At 45.4% G+C, this 21,834-nt stretch overlaps 1 long non-coding RNA gene across 1 annotated transcript; it reads left to right on the forward strand.

The window, feature by feature from the left end:
• Positions 1–4,984: 4,984 nt before the first annotated feature.
• LOC127768856 (uncharacterized) lies at positions 4,985–7,048 on the forward strand. Its single transcript, XR_008016626.1, has 2 exons — positions 4,985–5,570; positions 5,865–7,048. It is a non-coding gene; the product is annotated as an uncharacterized LOC127768856 (long non-coding RNA).
• The last annotated feature ends 14,786 nt before the right edge of the window (positions 7,049–21,834 follow it).

The raw sequence follows: 21,834 nt of genomic DNA on the forward strand, positions 1-21,834 counted from the left end.
CATAAATATATAGTATGAAAGAAAAGATTAAAATAAGCTACATATACAGTCATCGAATCGAATCTCTACTGTTATAAAAATTAAAAATGTTTCCGTGGTCCGTCATCCGTGTTTAATCGGTTATAAAAATTGAAGATATTTCCGCGGTTCGTCATCCGTGTTTGAGTCGGTTTTATTTTTATGTTTCGGTTTTAATCTATATCTTTTCTCTTCTCTATCTCTTCTCTATTGTTATAAAAATTGAAGATGTTTTTGCCAGTATTTTGGTACGTCATCCGTGTTTGAGTCGGTTTTTAAATTTGTTGACTTTTAGAAATATATATCCATATTTGAGTTGGATTTTAAGCTCATTTAATTTGGAAAATACAAAAGGAGTCGTACAAGAAATTTCTTTAAAAAACTCGCGTGCTAACTTGAGATTAACTACGGACTTGCAGCTTATGATTTTCTAAAAAAAATATCCAAGCGGATTCCCATAGTGAATTAATTTTACGCTAGCTAAATCGTATAACAACAATAAAATTAAAATAGCATTTACCTGTTGCAACGCACTGGCACTTTTTTCTAGTATATCTAAAAATCCAAACTTTAGCAAAAAGATGTAATTGAGAACTCTAAACCGACTTTAATTGCTTGTGGAATCGGAGCGACGAATTAGAAAGGATAGCTTCTTGGATCGTCGACCATGTTAATTAGCAGCTCTATCTTGAAGAGAGGGTATGGAACCCTATCGAAGGAATTACGCCACCGGCCGGTCGTGGTTGAGAGATCGAGGGAGACGGCCAACGCCACCGACGGAGATCGAACCTGCACATATATCGTCCTACGTACGCACATTCCTACTGGAAGCAAAGGATATGATTTGCTCCTGATCGATCAATCGATCGATCTACTCCAGCTAGTTTCGGGCTGTACACATAACGTACGTGCTCGATCGATCTGTGCTGCCTACTACTACTAGCTTAGCTTAATACATGTGCACGCATGCATCCATGTCGGACAAAATCAGCAGCACGGACACACGTACGGTTTTTTTTTTCTCACTCCCATAGTTCTACGTAAAATGTTTATCCAGACAACAAATGGGTTGGAGAACACCATCAAAACCATTTCTGTGACCATATATATTTTTCTTAAAAATAGAATAAAAAGGTAGAGGTGAGAATGAAAAGCTGCAATAATATCAGAAAATCGAAAACGGAATTATATGAATGAGAACGTGCCGGTATCGATTAGAATCCGGTAACCGGTAAGTACTGTTTGAATAACTGTAAAACCATATATATATTTCACATAACATGATTATATGTAATACTATCTTTGTTTTCTAATAGATGACACCGTTAGTTTTTTTTCACAAGTTTAACCATTCTTTTTAATCAAAAAAATTTACGTAATTCTAATTTATTTTGTTGTGAATTGTTTTATCACTTAAAGTATTTTAAGCATGATTATACCTTATACATTTAAATAAAATTTTTGAATAAGACGAATAGTCAAACATGTGTTTAAAAGTTAACATTATTATTTATTAAAAAATAGAGGGAGTATGATCATAGATATTCAATCTTACAACAATAAATTAAACTTATTATCTTATAAATATAGTAATTTCCGTTGGGTATATATGGAAGTAATCGGCAAAATAGTATAATCGTTCCATTTCCATTTTCAAATTTATTAAATTTGTCCTTTTCGTCTTTATTTACCTTTTTCAGATGCTTCGGTCAATGAAAAAAAAACGAGCATCTGTCAATCGAAACTTTTCGTGACCATTTTTATCCCTAATTAACCGAAAGGAAGCTGGACACATGTTCACGTGCTGAGACGACAGTGTATCGTAACAGTGTATTTATTGTACGTGCTGGTTGTACATGGCTTCTGGTACAAGCTAGCTGGCTAGAGAGTTTAAGAGGAAGTTAATTAATTGATTTCTGTTCCTATACTAACGTTAATCGGAACGAAAGCCTCAGGTATAGGGGACGACCACTGGGGCCTGTCAGTAAATATTGCATTACAGAAACATCTAACAAGACATACATTATGTACTATCATATCCTTTTCTTAGGGTAGACATACATTATGCAGTAACATCTACTCCCTCCGTATTTTAATGTATGACGCCGTTGACTATTCGACCAACGTTTGACCATTCATTTTATTCAAAATATTTATGCAAATATGAAAATACTTATATCATGCTTAAAGAATATTTGATGACGAATCACGTCACAATAAAATAAATGATAATTACATAAATTTTTTGAATAAGACAAACGGTCAAACGTTGGACAAAAAGTCAACGATGTCATATATTAAAATATGGAGGTAGTAACATCTAATGAGACAAATCCTTTTTCTTGCCTTTTCTTAGGGCATCTACAATCAGGGACACTCTAAGAGTACCCTCACTAACTGAGGGCACTCTCTGGGAAACCCCCCACACAATGAAAGATACCCTAGTAGCCTAACGAGTGCCCCTAACCCAAAAAGCCTACGTAGGTATTTTACTATACTACCCCTCTCTTCTCTCCCCCCTCTCTCTCTCTTCTCCTTATTTACCGGCGCACCTCCTCCCCTTCGCCTCCACGCGTGCTCGCCTCCTCCCCGCCACCGCTCGCCTCTCTCTCTCCCTCTCACCGACGCCGCTTGCCACTCTCCCCGCCGTCGCCAGATCCCACGCTCCCCCTCCGATCCCACGTTGCGCCGCCGCTCGCCAGAGACGCCAGGCGTGCTTGGCGATGGCACGGTCCTCGGCCGTGGCAGCCTCGTCGGACCCAGGGAGCGGCGGCGAGGACGACGAGGAGGGCCACCTCTCCCGTTGCCGGCGTCCACCGCCGCCCTTCTCTCTCCGTCTCTCCCGTCGTGGATCTAGGCCCCCCGCGGCGCTGGCGGTGGCGGGCAAGGCGCCGACAGAGGAGGCCGGGAAAAGCGCGCGAGGCGGCGAGCACGGGCGTCTCAAGCCGTCTCCGCCCGTCGCCGGCTAGTGGCCGACGGCTGCCGCGGCGCGCGGCGGTCGGATCCGGTCGTCGCCGTCGCGGATCCATCGTCGTTGTCATCGATGTCTTCTCTCTCTCTAAGGCCGATGGTGGCGGTCCTGGCGGTGGTGGGCGCGACGCCGGCGGTGTCGGGCGCGGCGCGATGAGACCGAGGGGAGAGCGAGAGAGGCGAGGGTGCAAGGGTAAATTTGGGGGGGGGGACGACACCGTGCCCACGAGCTCCACACGCGCACAGCGTGGCACCTGGCTGCGTCTCCCCACGAAAAGCTGGCGAGGTGCGGCGAGCAACGCGTTCCCTAGCTGAGGGACGTGTTCCGTCCAAGGGGAATGACGCGGACGGAAAAGGGGACAGCCGGCGCTAGTGGGACGGGCTGAAGCACCGCATTGGTGATGGCCTTATTTGCCAGTTTCTAGCTTCCAAGCTTCTTCAGCAGTAGCATGCTGCTACCTCCATCTTAAAATATAATTAAAATAAGAATACAGTTATTTCTCCATCTACCACGCCTTCTCTCAACCAATCACAACCATTACCAATTAATTTATTCACTTTTTTTCTCAACCAATCACAAATTCACAACTTTTCTTTAATCATTTATATCTACTTTCTTAATACATGTGCTCACCTAAAAAAATATCATGCACGTACAGGGGATAAACCAAGAATTAAATTTGAAAATATAAATTTTGTTTCAATATTTTTTGTTTATATACAGGCATGGAAAACATTTGTACAAATATACCTCCTCCGCACAACGGGGACGCGCGGGACCGAGGCGGTGCCGCTCTCCCATTCCACGTGACCAGCCACTACAAGAAATGTGATCTTCTGTGACAAATTCCTCGTGACGATGGTGCTTTTCGTCACTATGCCATTTCGTTTTATGACGTTTGATAGGGGGTGGTGCTGGTTAGTGACAAAAATGGGGTGGTCGTCACTAAGATCAAATACAGATTGTCATAAACTTGTCTAATGGTGTATTGTGACTGTTACTATTTGTCATAAGAGACCAACCAACAAACGTCACAAGTTCCTAACAATGTTCGTTTATCATAAGTTTTTTCTTTTTAAAATTGATGAATGCTTGAACTGCCCTTTGTAACGCCCTAAAATAATTGTCACATCCTGAAATTCACCCAAATTAAAAATTATTCTCTAAAATGAATAATATAATTAACTAAAATCCTAAAAGTAAATGGCAAACACTAAAATACGTGCAAGAAAAAATTTGATTGTGGCCCAAAGTATTTTTCATAAATTCTCCTCGGTTTAAAATATGTCCTGGATGTTTACTTGAATTTTCAAAGCACCGAAATATTTACTAAGCAACAAAAACAATTAACAGAATTTATTAAAAAGAAAAACTAAAAACAATCCTCCTTTGTCATTTGGGCCAAATCCGTACCAAAGTCTGATTCAAATCCCCGCCAGCCCGCTCGGCCTTTTTCCTCCTCCCATTCCCTTCCCTCTCCCTCCTTTCTCCCTCGGCCCACCTCGGCCCAAGCTGTGCAACCCTCCTCTACTCCTCCATGGGCCGCGCCACTGAACTAGCCGGCCCAGCCGCCAAGCTGCCCCTTCCCCTCCTCCCTCCAACCAGAAGTTCATATTACCTCCCTCCTCTCAATTAATTTCAAAATAGTAAAACTTTAAATCGAATTTTATGAATGAGTTCTACAACTTCGTTTTTTTAACAAATTTTTCACATAAGTTTATTTAGTATGATAAAATTAGATTAGAAATTTTAATATTTTAAAATTAATTTTTTCCCTCCTCCTCCCTTCAAATTTTTTCCTCTCCTCTTCTCTCTCCCCTCCTCTTCTGATATTTTAACTCCCACCGTCTTATCTAGGGCTTTTAACTATTTGCCACTTTTAGATTTAGTAATTAACTATTTGCCACATCTATCTCAATGACGTGTAGGTCCACATATGTCTTTGATATATGGGTCCAGTGGCAAATAGTTAATTGCTACATCTAAAAGTGGCATATAGTTCAATATCTCTCCTTATCCTATCCTCTCCTCTCTTCTCAGCCTCTCACTCTTTCCTCCTCTCCTCTCTCTCTCTCTCACCGACGGGAGCTGTGCGGCGTGGCGGGCTCGGCGGCGACTCTCTCGGCACCGGCGGCGGCCTTCGTTCCCCGACCTCCCATGCGCGGCGGTGGCCTCCCTTCCCCGACGGCGGCGGGCGGCGGGCTCGGCGACGGCCTGCGGCGGCGGATCCGGCGGCGCCGTCCTCGGGAGGGCCGGATCCGCCGCCCTACGGAGGAGCTCGGCGCGCGGCGGGCACGGCGACGGCCGGCGGCGGCGACCCTCCCCCTCCTCAACGCTGCAGCCACATCCCCGATCCACGCCGCATCTGCCGCATCACCGGCCTGCCCTCCTGGCTGGAGGAGGCGAGGTCGGAGGGGGCAGCAGGGAGGTCCGGAGGTAGTGCGTCCGCGTCGCAGTCCCCTGCCGCGTCGGTGACTCAGCGGCGGCGTCGCGGCGAGCCGCTGGGCAGGAGGGTGCTCAAGTGGCTTCCCGTGGAGCGCCGATGGGTCGAGCACTCATCCGCCATCATCGAGCCACAACAGTAAGCTTTAATCTCTATCTGTCTCTGTTGAATGATGGTTGATCCTACGATTCATCCGGTAGCACTGTTCCCTCGATCTGCAAGTTCTGGATGCATTTACTTGCGTATGATGATACTTAGATCTAAGTACAGTTGCAACTCCTCTCAGCAATGGTAATTCTTGGCATGTGTACTTAAGTCTTATTCCCCTGTCCTACAGAAAGTAAATCAATTTATGTAGCAGAGCTTTCTTGCCACGCTACATAGGTAGAGACTAAATATTCTGAACTTGTTTCATTGCATATTCATCTGGAGCTGTAAGTTTCTGATGAAAAGAGAAGGATGCAAGCTTGCAGTTGCTCTGTTGCAGATATGAATTGCAAGCTACAGAGGGTTGTGTGCCACTGCGTTCAAAGATCCCATTGACTAGAAAGATAAGTGTCATTTTCCCACCTTCTTCTTATTACCTTTTCCTATTCTTGAACACAAACATTTGCTACCTCAAAATGATTTTTTATTCATGTGATCCCTAAGAATATTGGCATGCAGTCTGCATACATTAGATGCTTACACCAATACTTTAATTAGTAGTTATTAAGAACCGCCTGTAAACAAATTACATTCATGTAGGTGATGACTGATGAATGAGAGTGAGTGCATCATGCACTGTGCATGTTCATGCTCAATTTCTAGGCAAAGAGATCAACTTGCATCTGGCAATCAAACTAGATATCTATTCCATTATCTAAACATCTTGCCATGAGCTAATCTGCTAAAACAGAGAAGTAATCTGCTACTTCTACTGTATCTTCTTTCACACTGTAATTCATTTAGTTCAGTTCAGTGCGCTTTACAGAAGCAAGCAATTTAGCATTCAGCATTTCTGCTTCAATTAGCTGGTGAAGAATCTGATCCTGATCAGAGGCTACCCTTTAGACTTTAGCTTGCTGGTTTGATTCCAATCCTTGGTTGGATGAGTGGTCCAAATTTACCCAGTTGCACCAGTAGTTTTAACTTAGCCTGAAATTAATTAACTTAAGAGTTTCTTTCCTGTAGTGCTGCATTCAGTACCGCATTTCTCTGTACTTCTCTCTCTACTGTATACTATGTCAGTTTGTTGAGAACTAGATTAGATTTCTCTCAACTGTATACTGCATTTCAGTACTGCATTTCTCTGTACTTACAATGATGTCTGTTGAGTAGGATCTTGTAAAGGGTAAAGATACATTGATGCCATTGGTTGATTTTCAAGAAAAGAAATGTACAGGATGGAGGCAGCTGAAGATTTTGCCATCTGGAGTGGTGAAATATCTCAGAAATACATGCTATGAACATTTGGCAACCTTAGAATCAGATATCTTTGCTAGTTTGATACAACATATCCTTGTAGGTGATTGTTGATGGTGCATGCAGTTTGTTGAAACCTTTGTTTTTTTTCGGTTTGTAAGACTTCTGTAATGGTGCATTATCAGAAGAACCAGTTGCTATATGGGTTGTAACCTTTGTGCTATATGGGTTGTTATTGTGGTTGATTGTTGGGCCTATGTGGGCTTAGCCCACTTGTTATTTGATACTAATATAAATGAATATAATATGATGGGCTGAAAATGGTGTGGTATAATGTTTTGGCTTATATGGGCTTTTGCAATGGACTTGGCCCATTTATTATTTGATACTAAAGCAAATGGATATAATAAAATTGGGCTGAAAATATGCTACATCATAGATGGGCCAGGCTAAAATCTAGTTGGGCTTGCCATTGGGCTAAGCCCATAAACAGGGTGCTCAATACATGGATTTTAATGGGCCATCTGATATTTTGTGACGTTTTTTAGGCTAGATAATGACGAATATGAGAGTCACAAAGTTATGACGACAGAAGGATCGTCACTAGATTAATGACGAAAAAAATAAGGTTTCGTCATAGAACGCCATTAGAGACGCATGATAGGTGACGAATGAATTTTCGTCACGCGAGCGTCACAAATTACGAAACGTGACGAAAAATTCAATGTTTGTGACGTAAATAAAGCGTCATCTATCATAAGATATCTTGTAGTGAGCAGTCGCGCATGACGGCCGTGCGACACCGCCTCGCTCCCGCAGCCCAGGAGAAAGGCAGCGTGGTGGAGGGCGGTCGCACGTGGTTCCGAGGCGATCGAGCGGCACCGTTGCGCAGGACCAAGCCATTCGCTCGGCGCCGTTGCACGGGACCGAGCCGGTCGTACGGCGTGGGACCGAGCCGGTCGTGCAGCACCATTGCGCGGGACCGCGCCGGTCGCACGCGGTACTACCCTCCACCACGCTACCGCTCTCCCGGGATGTGGGAGCGAGGTGGTACCACATGGCCGTCCTGCGCGACCGCCGGTCCTGCGGAATGGAAGAGCCGCACTGCCTCGGTCCCGCGTCCCCGTTGTCTGAAGGAGGTATATTTGTACAAATATTTTCCATGCATGTATATGAACGTAAAATATTAAAAAAATATATATTTTCAAATTTAATTCGATAAACCAATCATCATTTTATGACGGGAAAGTAGCATACGGAGGATAGCATGCACGTACACCTCTATTTGTCTTCCTGTTTATTGTGGCAACGCAGTGGTATATCTGTTCTGGTTTCTTTGTGATTTTAAGTTAAAAAATAGTGGGTTTCCCAGCGCAATTGTGTGGAACTAGATATATTAAAAAAATCGATTTCATGTATATACATGTCTAGCTTATTTATGTTTCCATATATTCACTGTAGGTTCAGCTCTTTTCCTTTAATATTAATAAATATTATAATTTCTCTAAAGAAAATGATAATTTCTACGGTTAATTGGATCTATGCAACTACAAATATACCATTTTAGATAAATAACATTTCTGTTCATGATATCAGCTATGTGCCACTGAAATTTTGGGAAATTAGAACCGTGCCACTCCGTCGTATTTTCCGTCAGACCCCTAGACGTTAGACCCACATGTCAGTTCCATCTTCCTCCAATCTCCCTCTTCTTTCTTACCCACGTGCAATTGAGGCTAACAGAGAGTTTTGATGGAAAATACGATGGAGTGGCATGATCCCAATTTCTAAAAATTCGAGTGACATGTAGCCGATATCGTGAATAGTACTGTCATTTATCTAAAATAACATATTTCTAGTGACATTGATCCAATTAACCCTAACTTCTAGCAACGAAGGCAATATAATGGCTCTTTTCTGACACATGATCTTAATAATATACTAGGCTGGCTATATGTTTCAAGTTTTGCTACACGTAAGTACTGGTAAAAACAAGTCATTTTAACAAATTTGATATTCCTTTTTATTTTATATCTTTTACAAGAGATTCAGGGTGTGGAGATGAAAGGCAAAAGGCAGTTTAATTCTAAGAAGGTTCTTTTTCAGCGAACGGGTCGGCAGCTCCGCCGCGGTTTTCTGATTGGATGAACCTGATATATAGTCCATTCCAAGTCAAATAAATCTCTGCAATTAAATTCTGAAAAAAGGTTGAAAGGGAGGGCCAGATGGAACCAGCAGAAGAGAAGGCTTTCATCATGGGATAAAAGTTACATTTATAATGCCTTCTGTGTGCATGCACTGGACCATTTAATGCGCACAGCTGCAAAACCACCAACCATCCGGTCCTGTCTGTGTGTGACACTGATCGATTTACTTTAATTTTATGAATGGAACTTAATTTTGTTATATTTGACCAAAGGTTACCATCGACAATTGTAGTATATTCTAGTATGTATACTATACATAAGTAGAAATCTGACTAATTAATTAATTGATTTGGACATTATGAGTAGTATGTTTTAAGAAAAATCCCTGGGGTAGCTATGATCATCCGTGGATAATCATTTACCCGAAAGTAGGATTTGGTTGGCCATTGAATTTATAGTACCGATTGTTACAATTGTGTCTTACTCAGGTATAGGCATGGTGGAAAAAAAAAACTCGTCGCTTGTGGTTCCGGTTTTCCGGTTCAACCGTTGGGTCGGTCCGGTTTTTTTTACTACGGTATAGGGGTGGAAAAGAAAATGAAAGCTTGTGATTGATTCGTAGCGAGTTTGGTTCGGATTGACTCGAACTTGTAATCTTAATAAGTCGAGCCAAGCTAAACGTTTAGCTTGTGACTTTAATGAGCTGACTCATGAACTGCTCTTTAGCTCGTTGGTACAAGAGATAACATATTTTCATATACTTAGTGCTTCTTTAGTCCTTTAGTTACAGCCAAACTATTTTTTATCTAGTGAATTCTTCATTATTTAGTGTTTATTATTATGTTTATATATAAAAAATAGTAAATTATAAATTATAAATGTTATAGTTCGTATCAAATATGTCTACAAAGTTAGTTCCAGTTTAGAACTTGGAGTTGTACCAGGTGTTAGGAATAGAGGAAGAGTTGGACTCTATCATAAGATCTCTCTTAAATAGAGGAGCGAACCTATTGAAACCATATGGTGACTTAGGCTGTGTTCTTTTGGAGGGGTTGGGAACCCCTCCCCTCCGCATGCAAAATGGAGCGATAGATTAACGCATGGTTAATAAGTATTAACTATAAAAAACTTAAAAAAATGGATTAATACAATTTTTAAAGCAACTTTTTTTTGCAAAAAAACACACCGTTTAGCCGTTTGAAAAGCGTGCGCGTGTGGGGGAGGTGAGTTGGGAAAGTTGGGGGAAAGAACTGGGCCTTAACATAGAGCGAGGGAGCGGCTATCGTCGGTGTCCGGCTGTGAGTCGTTGTAACTCTGATATGCTCTAATATGCTGGATCGGAGAGTAGCACCCGTAATCAGTGCCACAGGGATGTAGGCTACAGCTGAACCTTGTTAACAAATATTGTGCCTCAGTGTCGTTATCATGTTTGGATCTCCTATGGTGTTTCTTCCACGTTTGGTTCTCGATGTGCTATTGAAGCCAGTTTTATAACAAGTGGTATCAGAGCCTGCAGGAGGTCCATGGATAGAGGCGCGATGAGGTGGCCCATACTACACCGCTCGTGGTTTATGTCCATGGAAGGACATGTGTGCATGGTGGTGCACGATGGTGATCAACGGATTTTGACCGGTGGATCGAACACTTTAGGCGACGGTATGAACCGTTCAGTGGTTGTTTTCAACAGGGAGACAACCAGACATGGTGCTCGGGTTGATGTGACGGAAGTGATTGGCGATCCAACCGGTGGGTCAGAAACTTTAGGCGGGCGGTTCAATAGGAAGACGTGTGGTCGCACGCTCAGGTTGATTGAAGCTGGAGGTGATCGGTGGTCTCAACAGGTGGAATCGAACAATTGGGGCATGGTGGCACGGGTGTTTCGGTGAGCTGCGTTCGATAGAGAGATGGCTAGACGTGGCCTTCGGGTCGTTCGATGGCTGTGGAGACGACATGGCAATTTCTCGGCTTCGTGCTTCCGCATAGATTGATGTCATTCAATTGAAGGTCAATGTGGGTGGATCCTTGAGGTTGCTTTAGGAGGTGTTGACAAGGTGGTGCGTGTTGGATTGCTACATAGGCAGTGTATGGATGACAAGCATACAAATTGGGCCGAGAACGTTTAGGACAGCCTCCCTAATGAGGACACAACTAGCTCGGATATAACCATGACTACCTTATGTATTCATCAACCAAAGGTGCATATGTTCTATATTAGATTTACTTGTTATATATTTGAACAAACATTACTACACAATGAGTTTTGTGTGTTCTCGTTTGCAGAGGTACTTACTTGGGTGAAGGAAAAGAGACCGAGCGTAAGGAATGCATGGATGATCAAAGAAGTTGATTAGGGATCAAACCAAGACCTTCTCCAAGTCCACTTCTATCTCACCACATCACTTTAGGTCCATAGAAGACAAGATATAAAGTTCTACACGTTTTGGATTTGGGCCTCCTGACAGCATCAGTTTCAAACGGATCTAGCCGCTAATCTAATAGGCATTTTAGGGCTCATGAGTACTTGTTGGAAAGCTTATTAAGTCTACTTTCAGATGGTTTTGGTCCCACATCAAAATTCCCACCAAGCTGTTGGGAATCTGCAAAACAAGCCACATACCTCATCTAATCCGAATCTGATTTGGGTCTTGGGCCTTGTAATTGTGTTGTAGGCTAAGCCTAGGTGGGTGTGCGTCCTAGGGCAACCCTAGGACGTCCTAAATCATTTTTATTCAGTAGCCATCATTGTTTACAATCGGGTTTTTCTTAGATTATTTCTGCCATTACAGTTTCGCCGCTAGATCGGTTTGTTGAACCCCAAATTCGAGTGCTTAATCATTCATATGCAACGGTGTTGCTATCTATCTTGTTCTTGCTTTTGTTCTTCGATTCACATGCAGGGATTAGCCTTCTCAACGAGGTCGATCGGGTTTCAGAATGGTTGATAACCAGAGGAGATGTGTTGTTGCGATTGCAAGGTTCGGATCGTGTTGATCGGAAGCCGGATCGTGTGTGTCAAGTTTCCACCAAATCGAGAGTTGTCATTACCTATCGGAAGATCATGACCTAGCATCCTCATCACTCCCTAGCTGGCCTGATCATGGATACGCCAGTTTCATCTGCTAGGCTTGGCACCATAGCACGCATCAATTCATCAACGGCGGTTGTTATCACGATGTTGGCCAATGGTGCAAGGCTCTGCGGGATATCGTGAAGGTAAAGGAGGCTCGGGAAGTCAGTTGTCGCGGCGGTGTGCGTGCTATCCACGTCGAGGCCATGCTGCAGAAGATAACCATATAGGAGCCATGCCATGAGGTAGTGTAAGGTGTGCTTTATGGTTCATGCTATAGTAATGGACTTGAACTCAGAGGCCAACTTTGGCTCGAGTAAAACATCGCTGCGGACAAAGACATGCAAAAGAAGACACCACGTTGGACATGAAAGGGAATCATATGATGACTACAATTTGTTCTTGAATCAGACTGAAAATTCCCCAATAAATACAGTGAGGCTTCCATGGGATTGCAATCAAGCAAATCACAAAGCAAGGGTGTCAGACCCAAAAAATCCCAAATTTATAAATTGTTGTTTAAATGGAATTATTAGAAATGATTTTAAAAGCCTAGAAGAAAAGATCTAATTTTAAGTAATAAATTCCTATATAAAAGTGGGCTAGATAAAATTTTATTAAGTACTTCTCTTGATTCTATAGTTCCTAGATTTTTCTGGGATTTATTTGAGCCAAGAAAGTATTTTTTAATAAATGGAATTGCATTTCATGAATAATTTAAAAAAGAAAAAGGTTTAAAATCTTTCTTTTGGCTTTGCGCCGAAAGTCGGCCCAAAACCTTCCCTTCTCTCTCCCTTCCTTCCTTCAGCCTGTGCGCGTGCGGCCCGAGCCGGCCCACCAAGCCGAGCCGCCCCTCTCTCCCCCTCTCTCCCGCTGGCAGGTGGGGCCCACCTGTCAGGGCCGTCTTCCACCTCCAGCCACCAGCCGCGCCCTAGCCGCGTGCAAGCCGCCGCCGTCGGGATCGCCAAGTCGTCGCCGTCCCCGTCCCATCCTCCGTTTCCGCCGAAGACCACCGGATCATCGCCGTCGCCGTCGTCCCGAAGGTCTCCGCCGCCTCGACCTCGCCGCCGTTGCCATCTGTTGCCGTCCGTCGTCATCCGAGCCTTCGGTGAGTTCGCCGCGTTGCGCTCTACCCGCTGGTGCCCTTCGTTTGCGCTGTCGCGCAGTCGTTCGCCGGCGAGCATGGTGTGCCGAGCCGCCGCCGGCGATGATGTCATCATCGACGTCAGCACCACGTCAGCCGTAGACCCGTGGTAGATCGGTCAGATCTATTAGGAGGAATAATCCAACGCCTACAAAATCATGTATGTCACTGTAGCTTGTCATTTGTTTTCGGTTTTTGCATGAGCGTGCCTGCTTGTTCGCGGCGTGAGCGTCGTGTGTGAGTTCTTGGCCACAATGGTCTGGAACGCGTCTTTAGGATGCATATCGCGCTGGTGCTTCGACGTGGGGGATGGCGCACGTTGGATGAAGTACTTGCGCGCATGGCGGAGGCCACTACGGCACCTCCCAGTCTTTGCGTTTTTTTTCTGTTTTTCAGTTTGCATGTAATTTGCTTTATATTACACAAGTAAACCCCGAAAATGCTGCAACGTTTCTACGCAGCACCAAAAACTTTTCCTGTGTCGAACACTTGGTGATTTCACTGTTTATCATCTTCTACCTCCAGCCACGAGTGAGTTTAGAGTGAGAATTGAGGGTTGCCGCCAACATTTGGTATTAGAGCCATGTCGGCTCTTGTGGGTGGTCAGTCCCGCACGCCACACCGGCGTGGGCGACGGCGAATGCCGTCGCCTCCTCGCACTCGCGGCCAGCAGCTTGTCGTGTAGCGGGTAGTCAAGGAAGGGGGCTCTGTCACCTACCCCACGCTTACTCGTTCCAATTACTCTGATTGGGCGGTGTTGATGCGAGTGAACCTGCAGGCTCAGGGTCTGTGGGAAGCTGTCGACACCGGCGACGTGCCCTTTCATGAAGATCGTCAGGTTCTTTCGGCATCCTGCGAGCCGTGCCAGCTGAGATGCGCCAAGGACGCCTGGGATGCGCTCAAGTCCATGCGAGTGGGCGCGGATCGCATGAAAGAATCCCGTGTGCAGAAGCTACACCAAGCGTGTGAGTCCATGCGATGCAAGCCCGGCGAATCAGTCGAGGACTTCACTTCGGTTTCAGGGGGTTGTCAGCGACCTCCGTCTTCTTGGTGATGACATCACCGAGGAGAAAATCGTTCGCAAGTTACTTTGTGTTGTTCCCCGCAGGTATCGTCAGATGGCCTTGTCAATTGAAACATTGATTGATCTCACAATTTTATCCATCGAGGACCTGACTGGCCGGCTCCTCACCATCGACGACCATCCGGATTCCGATAGGGAAGATGCGGGCCAGGCTTTGCTTGGGGAAACGGAGACACCTGCTCGCAACACCAAGCAGACCGGGCAGTCGTCTCGTGACACTAGTACCGGGGGCGCCAACGCGGGATCACGCCAGCAAGGGCACGACGGGCGCGGGCACGACGGCAATGGTGGCGACACCAAGTCCACGCCATCACAGTTGGGAAGCCGCAACATCTCCAAAGACTAGTGCCGCTACTACGGCAAGCTAGGCCACTGGGCCAAAGATTGCCGCAAGGCAAAGCGGGATCGCGAAAAGCTGGCCCAGGCTAATCTGCTTGTTGTAGAACCACAGTAGGCTGGTGGTGATGAGGAGCCCACGTTGCTGATGGCTCAGGTCTGCGAGCTCGCTCCCATCGACGAACCCGAGCTGACCAATGGCGAGGTGCACCTGAACGAGGAACGCGCGCTCGTTTCTCTCCGTGACGAGGGGTAGCCGGTCGACCCCGACTGGATCCTTGACACGGGCGCCTCCAACCACATGACTGGGGCGTGGGATGTCTTCTCCAACCTCGACACCACCGTGCGCGGCACGGTCAAGTTCGGCGATGCCTCGCGCATGCGGATCGAGGGACGCGGCACCGTGCTATTCGCCTGCAAGAACGGCGACTATTCTGTGCTTACCGGTGTTTACTACATCCCCAAGCTCCGCAACAACATGGCCAGTTGTCACACCCTAAAAATTTCAAATATATAAATTGTTGTTTAATTGGAATTATTAGAATTGATTTTAAAAGCCCAGAAGAGAAGATCTAATTTTAAATAATAAATTCCAATATAAAATGGGGCTAGATAAAATTTTATTAAATACTTTGCTTAATTCTATAATTCCTAGATTTTTCTGGGATTTATTTGAGCTAAGGAAGTATTTTTAATAAATGGAATTGCATTTCATGAATAATTTAAATGGAAAAAGGTTTTTAAAAGTCTCTTTTGGCTTTGGGCCGAAAGTCGGCCCAAAACCTTCTCTCTCTCCTCCTCGGCCCAAGTCGGCCCAGTCCGCAGCCGCAGCCGTCGCTCGCGCGCGCGTCCGCCCGCTGACAGGTGGGGCCCGCCTGTCAGACTCGTCGTCTTCCTCGCGCCGCCGCCGCCCGAAACCCTAGCGCCGCGCCGCCGCCGTCTCTTTCCAAATCCGGCCGATCCTTTCCGTTTCCGGTGAAATCAATAGAGGGGAAATGATCTTCTCGATCTCCTCTACCTTTCCCCTTTTGGAACTTCGGCTAAAATCGTTTGGAAAGCGGAGGATTCGATCTCGAATCGGATCGGTCTCTCTCCTCCGAACCCTAGACTTTCCTTCTCGTCGCCGGCCGCCGTGGGCCTTCGCCGCCGTGTTCTTGCCCCTATAAAAGGATCCCCGGTGTCTCCGCTACCCGTCGCCACCCTCGCCTTCGCCTCTCGTCGTCCGTAGAGCCCTAGCGCCGTGAGTCCTCGCGCCGCCGTCGTCGCCGCCGCTCCAGCCGTGCGCCGCCGTCGCTCCAGTCGTCGCCGTCGCTCGGGAAGGCCGCCGTCGTGGTCGCCGTCGCGTCGTCGTCCTCGTCAGCCCCTTCGCCGTCGCTGTCGACCGCCGGAACTCCGTCGCCGTCGTCAAGCCGAAGGTTTCCGCCGCTTCTTCCTCGTCGCCGACGTCGTCCGGTCATCGTCCGCCGTCGCTTTGGTCGTCGGTGAGTTCGCCGTGCCGTCCGCTACCCGTAGGTGCTCTCCGTTCGCGCCGCCACGCCGTCGTTCGCCGGCGAGCTCGCGCGGTTCGGTCGCCGCCGGAGATGACGTCATCGCCGACGTCATCGATGCCGTCTGCCGTGGTCCGGCCGTGGACCGGTCGATCTCGGCCGTTCGTTTTGGATGGATCGATCTCGGTCGTCCAATCTTGTGAACCGTCGCCGTGCACCCGGTCCACCGCTAACCCTAGCCGCTGACGCAATAAATCCTCTTTTCCTTTTCAAAAATAATTCATTATTGCGTCATAATTCAATTAAAATCCATATAAGTGTTTAAATCCGATTTAATCTTTAAAAATTCATAACTAATTCATCTTAGCTCGGATTTAGTTGGTTCAAGTCTCTAAATTTTTCTAAAATTGAGATCTACATGTTAAAAATATCCACATGTACTGTTCATGCTTGTTTATGTGCTGTTTTGGTGTTTTGCTCTTTTTTGTTTAGATTCCGACGTTTCCGGAGAGTCCGTTTTCGCAGGAGAAGAATTTGAAGAGTTCCAAGGCCAGCAAGGCAAGTCACACAGATCCCAAACAACCCCTTTGAACATGTTGATCCCATTTAAAGCTATTGTTTCTATTCAACTATTGCATTTATTTTCGAATGTCATTGGGTGGAATTAACCTATTGTTTGTTATAGCCCTTTTGTTCTTGATTACTTTATTCCTTGATACCTTGGGTTCTTATAAGTTGACTAGTTGAGCTTTATGTATTGGTTCAGCTAGATATTAGATGTGATTGCTTAGCCATGCTTAGAAACATTAGCACACTATTGGGATAACTTATGACTCACTATTATTCAATGATGGCTTAATGATAACTCATGATGGTTAATCATGATTGGTTAATTAATTAATTTGCCAACTAAAACCTGTTAATGGTGGGTTGTGAGCACATGGTTTTGATGGTCGTGCTCATGACAATTAAGGACCGGTTCACGAGTTTCGGTTGTGAAACATTAACCGTGCCAACCACAAGCCAGCGTGGGCAACGGCTTTACCTTTTGTATAGCATGGTTCATTGCGGGGCACCAGACTGAGAAGTGGCAGAGATAAGCCCACGGGGGTCGCTGGGGAGTCCATGCCTTGTTTATAAGGGGGTGATTATGATCCAGGAACGGTGCGCTGTGGTGGATTGTGTTGTGCGAGGGGTACTGTCACAGCTCCTTTCTGAGGTACCGTGGTGGTATCAAGGCGCATGGTGACATGTCGTGGGGCTGTGTCTTGTGGGTACAGTGGTACACCTCTGGTCAGAGTAAAGCTATTCGAATAGCCGTGCCCGCGGTTATGGGCGGGTTTAACAATGTCTTTCGTGATTAGTCTCATACCTCTCATCATAATAAAAGATACTATGACTGGTAATAATTTGATTAGCTCCTGGTTTGGAATGGAATATTCCTGGTTTGGAGATAGAACTGTGCAGCCGGGATTGGTTGTTCAGAATGGTTGGGCCTATGCAACAGGGTATGTTGTATAGCGTTGGATTAATATGGTTTAATTATTACTCAACTGTTTTACTAAATTCTGAAATGTTTATTAAATGCTGTTTATGCAAATGAAACCATATTATGCCATCCTTTGTTATCTTGTGCACTTGCATATTTGCTGCGTGGCTTGCTGAGTATGTCATATACTCACCTTGCAATCATTCATCAGAGGAGGAGTTCTACAGTGATGCTGATGGTGTGGAGGATTAGGTGTAGCCCTGGTCAAGCTGCCTGTGGAGTGGAATCGTCTGCGCCGTTTATCTTATTTTCCGCTGCTTAGATCTTTATTGATTGAGAGGAACTATCTACCTCTGTAATGACATTTTATTCGCTTATTAATTAGAGTAATAATTGTACTCTATTATCAATTTGTTATTGTGTGCCTCGGCTGATTCCTGGACGAGGGTTTGCGCACATGTAAGCGTTTGGAATTTTGGATAGAAATTCCGGGCATGACAAGTTGGTATCAGAGCCTCCTTGACCCTAGGTTATACCAAATGGTTACCCATAGAAGCCCTCTAAAAATATTGGAAAAATAGAACTATTCTCCTCTCTTTCTCTTTTAATTAAACCAAACAAATGGCACATGCAGTTTATAATTCCTTTAATTGTTCTCATTTAAAAATTTATTTATTATTAATCCTGTGCTATTAGTACCGTACATCTATTACCGTACTAATGGCTCATTTACCAGCAAAAGTTTTACAACATTATTTTATCTTGTTACAATGAAATAAATTTAGCAAGTTGATTTTATAACTTTTCTTTTATGTTGAAACCTGTTGTTCAAAAGTGCAAAATTTGTGATCCTGTTTCCAACTGTTTCAACTTATCTTGCAAGCTTGGTTTACCTTATTTACTTATCTTTTACTTTGATTTTCTAAATTTATTCAAATTAATCCAAAAACTTGTGCTATTAATTGGACAAACGTCTTAACTCCCTCCTTTCACTTGTCTTTAGATGCCGCACTACAAGCCTGAGTACTTGTTTGGTGTTGAAGGATTTGTCCAGGAGTTGCGTACGATGTCCTTTGCCATAGGATTTGGGACTGCCCCTATGTATGCCCAGATTCCTCATGATCGGGATGAAGAGAAGTGTCGAGTCAAAGTCACCTTAAACAGTAATAGTGAAGATATCCCATCAGTGATGTTCGAAGCTGGAGGGGGAAATTATATTCATGCATGTCAGGAGGTGGCAAGGATCGCCATAGGAGAGCTCCGTGATCGCTACAGTGATCAGTTGGCCGACACTGAGTATCGCTACCATCCTCGCCAACCCCAGGGAAGTGACCGTGGCAGCTACCTTGAGACTGAGGGGATTGAGAATGATGCTACCACAAGGCATTTGGTTGAAATGCTGTGGGCTATGGATGAGACCCGCGCGGAGGTTGTGCTAGCAGCTCAAGATCGTGAAGACCGGAATCGTGGAAAGATTTGCAAGCTAGAAGACAAGGTGGATCGTTTGGAGAAAGAACTAGCCGCATTGAAGGGGGAAGCACCGCCGCAGAAGGCCAGGGTTCGTCTTACCGCAAGGAAGAGAGCTCTATTCGTCCCTCGCTACCAATTGGCGCCAAAGGTCCGTGTGGTGGAGAAAGAAGTTACCCCAGCCCTAGCAGATCCTCCGGTCGTCAATATAAGTGATGATGAAGGAGAAGAATCGAAGCGCACCCATTCAAAGGTCGAGTGGGGAGCCACTCAAGATGATGAAGACGAGCCGAACGAGCCTTCAATCAACTCCGATGCCCGGAAGACCTAGAGTCCTTGTCAAGCCGTTGTCCTAGATCGTTGTGTTAGTTTGCTTGTTTTAAGTTTGGTTGTGTGTGTGGGTCCTGCATGTGGTTTACATCAGTGGTGGGATGTAAGTGCATGCGTTTGTTTGCTTTCGAGTGTTAGGTAGTTGGTGAGTTTAGTGGTGTGAGAGAGTCTTCAGTTTTGTAATAGTGAAACTCAGTTAAGATCAATAAAAGTTAAGTTAGTGGGAAAATTAATTCTCTGTCCTAAGTAGTTTTTCCCGGTTTCTCTTCCTGTGCTCTTGCCTGTGCCAGATGGTGCTCACTCGCAGCAACGGGAATGGCCCCAACAACAACAACAATAACAACAACAATGGAGAGAATCCCACACTTGCTCAAGTCCTGGCTCAACAGGCACAGCTTATGAACATGATGATGCAGCAACTCCAGAACCAGCAGAATCAGGGAAATAACCACGCACCTCCCCAGAACAAGTTAGCAGAATTTCTTCGTGTGAGGCCGCCCACTTTCTCTAGCACCACTAATCCTGTGGAAGCTGGTGATTGGTTGCACGCCATAGAGAAGAAGTTGGATTTGCTTCAGTGCACTGATCAGGAGAAGGTCTCATTTGCATCACACCAACTGCATGGCCCTGCCTCTGAGTGGTGGGATCACTTCCGCCTTAACAGGACTACTGCTGAACCTATCACTTGGCTTGAATTCACCGCTGCTTTTCGGAAGACGCATATACCATCGGGAGTGGTGTCTCTCAAGAAGAAAGAATTTAGGTCGCTCACCCAAGGATCTCGCACGGTCACCGAGTATCTGCACGAGTTCAATCGTCTGGCTCGTTATGCTCCAGAAGATGTGCGCACTGATGAAGAGCGCCAGGAGAGGTTCTTGGAAGGACTTAATGATGAGCTTTCTTACCCACTCATGACTGGGGATTACCATGATTTCCAGAAGTTAGTGGATAAGGCTATTCGTCAGGAGGACAAGTACAACCGCATGGAGCTGAAGAAACGTCGGATTGCTCACTTCAAGGCACAACAAGGGAATAGTCAGAGGCCGCGTCTTACTTTAGGACCCCAGTCCATGCCACAAGGAGGTTCTTCGTCTGTTGTTCGTCCGCAGCGTCAGTTCTTCAACAACAATGCTGGCAACAACATCCGAAATCAAGCTCCACGTCCTGTGGCAGCTCCAACACAACAACAGCCTGCCAAGAAGGAGCAAGGCAGCAAACCCGGAGTATGCTTCAACTGTGGTGAACCAGGACATTACTCTGACAAGTGTCCGAAGCCCCGACGCGTGAAGGTTGCCCCTACCCAGAGTAACTTTACCGCACCTACGCCAAAGGCTCGTGTCAATCATGTTGCTGCTGCAGAAGCTCAAGGTGCTCCAGATGTAATTTTGGGTACGTTCCTTGTTAACTCAGTCCCTGCAATAGTGCTTTTTGATTCTGGTGCTACACATTCATTTTTATCTATGAGTTTTGCGGGAAATCATGGGATGGAAGTAGAAGATCTTAGACGTCCTTTGATGGTTAGTACCCCGAGTAATCAAGTACTCTCTTTGCAACGTAGCCCCTCTGTCAGAATAGAAATTCAAGAAGTGCCATTTCTGGCCAACCTTATCTTGTTAGAATCCAAAGATCTTGATGTCATCCTAGGGATGGACTGGTTAGTCAGGTATAAAGGTGTGATAGACTGTGCCAACAGAAAAGTAACTCTCACCAGCAATGATGGTCGAGTTGTAACAGTTCATGCACTGTCCTCTGAGTCTTTAAGGTCAAGTCTGAACCAAATAGCTTTGGAAGAGATTCCCGTAGTACAGGAATACCCGGACGTGTTCCCGGACGATTTACCTGGTATGCCGCCTAGGAGAGATATTGAATTCAGAATAGATCTGATACCCGGAACAACTCCGATCCATAAGAGACCTTACAGAATGGCAGCCAATGAGTTGGTAGAAGTCAAAAGGCAAGTCGACGATTTGCTTCAAAAGGGATACATCAGACCGAGTTCATCTCCATGGGGAGCTCCAGTTATTTTTGTGGAAAAGAAAGATCATACCCAGAGGATGTGTGTGGACTATCGTGCATTAAATGATGTGACTATCAAGAATAAGTACCGCTGCCCAGAATTGATGACTTGTTTGATCAGCTTAAAGGTGCCACCGTTTTCTCCAAGATAGATCTTCGATCAGGATATCACCAGTTGAGGATTAAAGAAGAGGATATACCTAAGACGGCTTTTACCACTAGGTATGGATTGTTCGAATGTACTGTTATGTCTTTTGGACTTACCAATGCCCCCGCTTTCTTCATGAACTTAATGAATAAGGTGTTTATGGAATACCTAGACAAGTTCGTGGTGGTCTTTATTGATGACATTCTTATCTACTCCCAAACAAAAGAAGAGCATGAAGAACATCTTCGTCTTGCACTAGAGAAGCTGCGAGAACATCAGTTGT

The sequence above is a fragment of the Oryza glaberrima genome, chromosome 3, assembly GCF_000147395.1.
Source record: "Oryza glaberrima chromosome 3, OglaRS2, whole genome shotgun sequence".
In the NCBI taxonomy this organism is placed as follows: Eukaryota; Viridiplantae; Streptophyta; class Magnoliopsida; order Poales; family Poaceae; genus Oryza; species Oryza glaberrima.